Source organism: Labrus mixtus, chromosome 16 (assembly GCF_963584025.1).
Source record: "Labrus mixtus chromosome 16, fLabMix1.1, whole genome shotgun sequence".
NCBI lineage: Eukaryota > Metazoa > Chordata > Actinopteri > Labriformes > Labridae > Labrus > Labrus mixtus.
The window spans coordinates 2,230,326-2,239,233 of record NC_083627.1 but is presented as its reverse complement, the minus strand read 5'-3'; the positions used below and the strand labels follow the sequence as shown (position 1 = coordinate 2,239,233).

Here is an 8,908-nt window from a genome sequence, read left to right as displayed (position 1 = left end):
TTTCAAAAAGGGTTTGATGATCTCAAAGCCTGATTTAAAGGTCACATATATAAAATCCTCTTCACCATGTTTAACTGTAACATGTGTCTCTAGTCTGTCTACAAACCCCCCAATGATGAGGAAAGTCCATCCTCTGCGTCTTCTGCCTGCTCCACTTTTCAGAAAATGTGTGCTCAAACAGGCCGTTTGGAGATTTTCCCTTCATGACATCACAAAGGGCAGTAGCCCCTCCCCCAGGTGGGTGACACTCCCACAGCTAGGTGTTTGTTCTGCCCTCTGAGTCTGCCTTCTCACCGTAAACAATAGGACATGGAGCGAGAAAGCACCGAGTACACCCAAGCCCCTTCCAGAGAGGGGGCGTGGTCAGACACAGCTCATTTACATATTTAAAGGTACAGACACAGAAACAGCCTGTTCTGAGCAGGGCTGAAATAGAGGGGTTTATAGACATGATCAAATACAGGATCAGAGTGGATTTAGAACAAGAAACTTCACACACATGTTTTGAGGAGCTCTGAGACTTATTTAAACTGAAGAGGAGGAGGAGGATATGTGACCTTTAACCTCATGACATTGCAGATGCAGTTAAGGCATTTTAAGACTTCAAATGAACAGAAATTGTGAGTAAATGTTTTTTAAAAAGAGAGCGTTTGTCCTGAGTGTTTTCAGTCCAGTAAATCGGACTCTCCTCAGTGTGAACTTGGTCTGACGTAGAGCTGCAGCAAATATTTCAAGGCTTTTCTAAAGATGTCAATCAAGGATGTTTTTTTCACACCTCGATGTTCCTGAGAAAAAGTCGACTCAGCCAAAGAAACAGGGCTCACCTGTGCTGCTGCTCTGTTGGTATTCAGGGAGGCTTTGAGAGCAAACAGAGCGCTTACTTCAACTCTCTCGTCCAATTTTTATTTAGCACCTTCTAATCCCTTTTGTGATTTCAGATAACTGGCCTTACAGTAATTAGAAAGTTTTGCCTCTCAAAACTTGTGATGTAACTGCTGACCGAGCTCACAGCTGCACTTTCCAGGAACTCACAATTCTGATCCGAGGAGGCAGTTTTCAAAGCAGACAGATCTCCGTTTGGGCAGCTGCTCGGTCCCACTTTAGACTGAAAACCAGGACGAATGAGCCCAAACAGAAAAGGCACTCGTTAAATTTTTAAGTCACCCTGATTGGCTGAGCAGAAAGGGTGCAGGATGATTTGGGTGATTAGTTGAAGTGATTAGCAGCACGGCAGGTGTGCAGGAGTACCAAACTCAGCAAAGGGGTGGAAGGAAATGAAACCATGACCTATAAAATGTTTAAATCCTGATTAGGAATATGTCCTCATTAAAGGCTGCATCCTCAGGACTCTGCATTAGAAGGCCGGTTATGTTACAGCGGTGCATCGAAGGCTGTCCCACTCCGTCAAATGCGTCCTTCTCACCCTGGCCGGCATGGTCTGCCATTGGTTAGTGTGAGTACCGCAATGCATTATGGGGCAGTTTAGTATGAACAGTGTGCTCCCGTATCATTCTTAGAAAATCCGGCCAAGCCACTGAAGATCAGGGCTCTTCTCGCTTCGACTACATACTCAATGAGACGTCATATTGAGGAATGAAAGTGTGGAGTTATGGACACAGTCAGCTGCTTAGGAGGACGCCATCTTGTTAAATTGCAATGCATGAGAAGAAGACGCGACAGAATATTGTGGCCTGAGAAAAGTAGGACACATTGTGGATAGCAGGCTGAGGTTAGAAGTTTTTCTTGAAACAGCCTCGACAGTCTCGACCGCACCATGAACGTCATGAAGTTCTGCTCGACTGGCTTTTTTACTGTCACTGCACTTCATTTCTAAATGTTTGTCTTTCCAGCCCGGGCATCGATTTCCTCTCTCCGCCTGTCTTTATTACTCTGGCTCGCCTCCTGTGTATACCTCCAGCGCGTGCACACACACACACACACACTCTCACACACACACACACACTCTCACACACACACACACACAAATGTCTAAACTCTCCGTCCCCGGCAGCTTTGTGATCCATATTGACCATCCGTCTTTGTTAAGCTGCCTCTCTGTTCTGTATTAAACCTGTAAAGGCCGTCTGGTTCGACCTGTCTGTGCTGCTTTCCTCCCTCATTCTTCTCTTCTCTGCTCCTTCCCTGCAGCCCCTCCCCCCCCCCTCCTGTGTTTTCTGTTCCTGTCCTCTTAGATCAGGAATGGATCAGACTTCTAGAAACAAACACCGAAACAAGAATAGATGAGCCTCTGTCCTGATCTTGCAGATTGCCTTAAGACATGCTCACTAAGAAGACGTTCTAGTTCTGAAGGATTGAATGTCGGTGTTCACTAATAATATATCTGTTGTTTGTTTTTTATGGTCTGGTGGGTCGGTGGAACCAAACTGTCCTCTGGGATGAATAAAGTTTGTCCAACTGCAGCCTCTGTTTTACAAAACCAGTAAATCAGAGAAGCACATCGTCAAAGCTGAATAGACTAGATCCACTAGGACAGGTCTCCTGTGATCTTGTAGTTCTCCTCTGATCTTGTAGTTCTCCTGTGATCTTGTAGTTCTCCTGTGATCTTGTAGTTCTCATGTGATTTTGTAGTTCTCCTGTGATCTTGTAGTTCTCCTGTGATCTTGTAGTTCTCATGTGATTTTGTAGTTCTCCTGTGATCTTGTAGTTCTCCTGTGATCTTTTAGTTCTCTTGTGATCTTGTAGTTCTCTTGTGATCTTGTAGTTCTCCTGTGATCTTGTAGTTCTCATGTGATCTTGTAGTTCTCCTGTGATCTTGTAGTTCTCCTGTGATCTTGTAGTTCTCATGTGATCTTGTAGTTCTCCTGTGATCTTGTAGTTCTCATGTGATCTTGTAGTTCCCTTGTGTTCTTGTAGTTCTCCTGTGATCTTGTAGTTCTCATGTGATCTTGTAGTTCCCTTGTGTTCTTGTAGTTCTCCTGTGATCTTGTAGTTCTCCTGTGATCTTGTAGTTCTCATGTGATCTTGTAGTTCTCCTGTGATCTTGTAGTTCTCATGTGATCTTGTAGTTCCCTTGTGTTCTTGTAGTTCTCATGTGATCTTGTAGTTCTCTTGTGTTCTTGTAGTTCTCCTGTGATCTTGTAGTTCTCATGTGATCTTGTAGTTCTCCTGTGATCTTGTAGTTCTCATGTGATCTTGTAGTTCTCCTGTGATCTTGTAGTTCTCCTGTGATCTTGTAGTTCTCATGTGATCTTGTAGTTCTCCTGTGATCTTGTAGTTCTCATGTGATCTTGTAGTTCCCTTGTGTTCTTGTAGTTCTCATGTGATCTTGTAGTTCTCTTGTGTTCTTGTAGTTCTCATGTGATCTTGTAGTTCTCATGTGATCTTGTAGTTCTCATGTGATCTTGTAGTTCCCTTGTGTTCTTGTAGTTCTCATGTGATCTTGTAGTTCTCTTGTGTTCTTGTAGTTCTCATGTGATCTTGTAGCTCTCCTCCTCTTGCCCGTTTCTTAAGTGGACTGGTTCTTGCAGTTAAAAAATAACTTTGACCCAAAGTAAAGTTTTCTGAACCTAAATTCACAAACTTTGTTTTGTCAATGTCTCCTGCAATCAGTGTGAGATCATCAACCCCCTGCAGACACAAACACTGTGACAGCTTCACACTCCTCTACCTACTCTGGAGATTAATCCCTGTCCTGATTGTCAAGAGGACTTAAGAGAAAGAGAAAACACTCCTCCTAATCTTCATCACCTCCCCTTCAGAGCCAACGTGGGACGAATGAGTGATGACAGCCTGTTTTTCAGAAAGAGCTTCTGTTCTGTACGAACGGAGCGTCTTTTTGAGACTTGATTGGAGTGAAACATTAACCCTTTAATTATCAAAGAGAAGTGTGAGGGCAGAGACATGATGGAATAAGTTAAAGAGACATGGACTAGAAAGAAACAAACTATTGCTACAAGTAGAGAAATGAATGAATTTACCCTTTCTATCCCCATCGATCATGTCTCCTTTAAGGTCAACATTAACATCAACATGTCAATCTTCTGATCTTAAGTCTTTCCGACTCAAAAAGAAGACGTTTGTCCAAAGTCACAATTTAAAATACTTTAAAAGTTCAAACTCCTGCACACTGTCTAACCCTTAAATTCCACCAGATACGTGTTCGGCCCATCTCCGCTCCTCCTCAGCAGCAAACATCTTCTTTATTTTCAGAATAAAAGACTCAGCTTTGACAGTTGGGAACGATGACCTTATGTGCGTTTGTTATCAGGGTCTTTATGCGGTTTTACATACATCGTTTTATCTCGCGCTGTCACGATTGTAATCTATAATTACAGCAGGAAGAAATCTGAATCCATAAAATACAGTTATAATTTAAAGGCACCTAAACTTGATTTGTTAAAATGGATCAAAACTGGATAAACAAAACTCAAAGATTTACTTCTGGTGTCACAGGAAACACAGAAAGTGTCCTGCTGGGTGAAAGAGGGAACAAATTAGATTTTTTTTGACGGCGCTCCCTGCAAGCACGCATCAAGCTGAACGGAGGAGATCGCCTATAGGACAGGAAGTCAGACAAAGGAATACACAAAGCATCTGGTGAATTTCAAAATAAAACAGACTCAAATATTCCATCACAAAGAGACATGTAAAGGATTTTGTTACGCACACAAAAATATGCTTATATTTTTAAAATAGATTTGTTTGTGACTGACACATGAATGGAAGGAAATAAAACTCCATTTACACGGTGATATTTGAGACTGTTTCACATCTCGCTCTGATATTTGGGTTCATTTGGGGCCTGGGAATTCTTGCAGCCCCTCTGTTCTCATGACATGACTTGGACCCGTTTTTGAATTCACACCTGGAACACCTTTAGACATGTTGTGACCTTTTGTCTGAAGAAATGACAGAGTGATGTGGTCACACTTCTGCCTTCCTTTAAAAGGTAATAAACCACCTGTGTCTTCTCACTCTGACAGAAACACAAGCAGGATCCAAACGCTCTGTGCTGGTTCACAGGAGCTGCTGAATGCATCACAGAGAGAACCTCAGCATGTCACAGTGTGAACCATCTGAGATTACATCGATCAACCGAGAAATCCTATCACACCTACTCTCTACGCATGCGCAGAACAGACATACATCCAGCTCTGACAGCTCCTCACTCTACTCTCTCTCTCTCTCTCTCTCTCTCAATCACGCGCCTCACAGCCACCACCTGCATCACCACCGGCTGCAAGAGTTCCTCGCACGCAGGTAAGCTTCATCCAAATATGTATTTTAACGAACCTGCCAATATTTAATGAGTGCATTAGTGACATGTGACCGGTGTACGCATGCTTAGAGGTGTAGAGGAGCGTGCACGTGAACATGAACACGTTGTTCTCTCTCCATTCAATCATCTGGGAACCGGTTTTGCTTTTGTATTCATCTCTAAAAAGCTGTTGGAAAGATGTGCTTTTTATCAAGAGGTCAAGTGAAGAAGACCTGTGTGAATGTAATGAGGGAAACAAAATCTTCATCTGGTTCAATGTAGAAAAGTAAGAAGTGTGAGTGAAGATATTTAAGGATCATTAAAACTGAGACAGCCACAGTCCCTCCTCCATGTTGAGAGTGTGTGATTATAAATGCTAACATCAGAACATCACGCTGGTGTCGGAGGATGTGTTGGATTTGTTCTGTTCTCTGTCAGAGGAACAGTCAGTCTGTGTTGTAGTAGTGTGTGTGCAGGCGGGATGAACACAGTGTGGGCTCCTGCTGCTTGCACCAGTCTGGATTTAGATTTTCTCTGTCTGACTATTGAATATCACCGCTTCCTGCTTATCCACTTTCCCTTTGATGCAGCACAAAAAAAAAAACATCAATATCTTTGATTCATAGCTGGAAAAAAAAAATAGAGTCTCACGTTTACTCTTCCTCTCAGCGGCCCTCCAGCTGTGTCGACTTCCCCGAGCATCTAACAATAAAAGACTGTTATTATAAGTGAAGGGGAGGACTTAATTAAGGCTCTCTTTGATTGTGTCCAGGGGCGACTTAAAGGAGGACATATGACCCCCCTCCTCCACCTTTTCTAACAGTCCCCTCCTCCACCTTTTCTAACAGTCCCCTCCTCCACCTTTTCAAACAGTCCTCTCCTCCACCTTTTCAAACAGTCCCCCTGTGGTCTAAATGAAACATCTGTGCTGTGCTTTATTCAAAATATAACATGAATCAAGCACCAGAGGTAGGGTATAAACCAGCTCTCTCAGAACGCTCCGTTTTGGTGTGTGTGTCTCTTTAAATGTAATGACCTGTAATGGCTCGGTTCCTATAGACACTATAGACTGTGTCTGAAATCACTCCCTCCTCACTGTGTAGTGAGTTATATGTAGGACTATATAATGCACTCACTCAGCAAAATAAAAAAACATGTCGGACACCACTCGCTCACTCGCTCACTCGCTGACAGTGACATCATTGTTGTTGTTGTTTTTTCACATTAAGAAAGACGACAAACGGTTTGCCATATCCTGAAAAGCCAATTCAGAGCAGAGAAAAAAATGAATAAAATACTCGGAAATGTACGGACTTGTATGTCAAACAATGAGGAAGAAAAATCCCCAGTAATAATAAAAGTAAACACCAGGGATGTGTTTGTTTAAAGGCTTTATATGTGATTTTTTTTGATCCAGCAGATGTCGCCCTTGAGCACCAGTAACTCGCGCTGCATTGTTGTGTTAGCATGCTAAATTTACCTGAAATGAGCGTGATCTAGAAACACAGTTAAGCAGTGAGTACAGTATGTTATTCTTCTTTTCTCTAGTCCCTCAATTAAACAACTTTTAGCCTTTAATTGGCTAAAGCAGTTGTTCCCAAAGTGGGGGGTCGAGACAGTGAGAGGGGGTCGCGGGATGCCTTCCAAACAACAAAAACAAACATTTTGTTATTAATTGCATTATTGTGAAAGAAAATAGTTGAATTAATAACCACGGGAACTCCTTGGTCTCAGGACTGAGTCTGAGAACGCAACCTGTGGGCGCTGATGGACGAGGGAGCAGCACTGAAAACGCACCTGGTGGAAGTTCTGTGTAATAATCTAAATGGGTACAAACCTCTCTTTGTCACTTTTAACACAGAGGTGACGTCTGACCATGAATTTAATTTAAACTGTGAAGTGTTCTGTGTCTCTTCAGTCTGTTACATGTGAAGGTTGACTTAAATACTTTGACCGCTTCTTGCCGATCCTCCTCGATGTATTCATCGTCAACATCTCTGTCCCCTCTCTGTGCCGTGTTTGTTACATCACCACTCTGAGAGGGAGCAGCGATGAAAAGCTCGATCAGGAGAGTCCTCCTCAAACCAACACCAGCTTGAAATCTGCTTCTATTAATTTTTTGTTAAGATCTTCCTCTGCTCTTTTATAGAAAGATTTTTTGTACAGGACTCACAGTTTTCAGATTGTGACTCTACAAAACACAGAACCGCACATCCCATCATGCCTCAGCTCTCTCCACAGACTCTGATAACCGCTGGCAGCTATGTTTCTATAATAATCATGACCGATGCTCTGAGCGGCTCCTGCACCGTCTTCATGTCGCGCTGCTGTTTTGTATTCACAGCAGGATTCATATCGTGGCGGCGTTCATGATGCAGAGCGGGGCCTCGTTTGTCCTTGAACTTTTATTCTCTGCAGCGTGCATCTGTGCAGCCGCCGGCCTGCCCCTCGGGCGTTTTGTTTGCTCGTTTGGTCTGCTGCAGGAGCATCAGGATTATTATAGTTTCAGAGCACAAAGTTAGGACGCTAAAGTCTGTTGTGACTGATTACAGGCGCTCCAGGGGTCTCTCAGGGACTTTTCCAGGGGGTCAGGATGAGCAGCGATCAGAACACTGAGGGCCTGATTCACTAAAAGGATTACATGGCTTTTGCAACCCACTTGCTTGTTCACACATGCGCCTCACAGTGGGAGAATTTCCCTGTCGCTCAGGAGGAGACATTCAAGACATGAAATAAGAAAAGAACAACGTTGAAACGGTCGAGGAAGCAGCGTCATGAGAATGTTGCTGCCTGTAGTCTGACATGTTCACAATATCAACAAAAGAGCAAAGTGAGGAAAAGAAAACATTAAAGCAGTTTTTTACTACATGCATGGAGATCTCACAGCCTCGTGCATACAGTCTGTGATGGAGTGCCGTTCACAGAGTAACTTCACCATCCCCCCACCCCCCCTCGACCCCCCCACCTCCCAAAGGGTATGTGTAACGTCGGAGTGTCGGAGCAGCTAAATGTGAAAACGTCAGGACGTGTTCAGGAGTTTTGTGTGAATGTGAAATCTCTCAAAGTGGCACCAATTAAAACCAGAGCTAGCTAATTGCTAATGCTAATCTATGCTTCTTCTGATTGGCCTAAACTTGTAAATGCATGAGCCCGTTTCTTCTGGGGCTCCGTGTCATGGGTCACATTTTTGATATTTAAAATTAGTTTTTTATAAACAGCTGACTGAAAGCCGTCTTTTGTGATGTGTTTATCGAGCATGTTGAAATGGCTTTAAAGGCTTTATATGTGATGTTTTGATCCAGCAGGTGTCGCCCTTGAGCACCAGCATGAAACCAAAACAACTGGCGCTGCATTGTTGTGTTAGCATGCTAATGCTAGCGATCTTTATTATGCTCGTATCTTCACACTGCATGTAAATTTACCTGAAATGAGCGTGATCTAGAAACACAGTTAAGCAGTGAGTACAGTATGTTATTCTTCTTTTCTCTAGTCCCTCAATTAAACAACTTTTATACACGAGGGGAGGAGTCAGCCGGCCGTCCCGGCGATGTAAACAAAGTGAAGATAGGACTCTGAAAACTCTGAAAACATCACAGACAGTGGGACTCAGGTGTTACACCCATTGTAGACAGTCATGACTCACAGAGTTATTTTCAGAGGAGATACTTGATTTATATATTTAAGTGTGAA

At 43.2% G+C, this 8,908-nt stretch overlaps 1 protein-coding gene across 1 annotated transcript in view; it reads left to right on the top strand.

Annotated features, from left to right (window-relative positions):
• The first annotated feature begins 5,097 nt into the window (after nucleotides 1-5,097).
• LOC132991078 (voltage-dependent calcium channel gamma-4 subunit-like) overlaps nucleotides 5,098-8,908 on the top strand; it is a 25,043-nt gene continuing 21,232 nt past the window's right edge. Inside the window, exon 1 of the mRNA XM_061059681.1 lies at nucleotides 5,098-5,220. The gene's annotated coding sequence lies outside the window, so the exon portion shown is untranslated. The remainder of the gene's footprint in view (nucleotides 5,221-8,908) is intronic.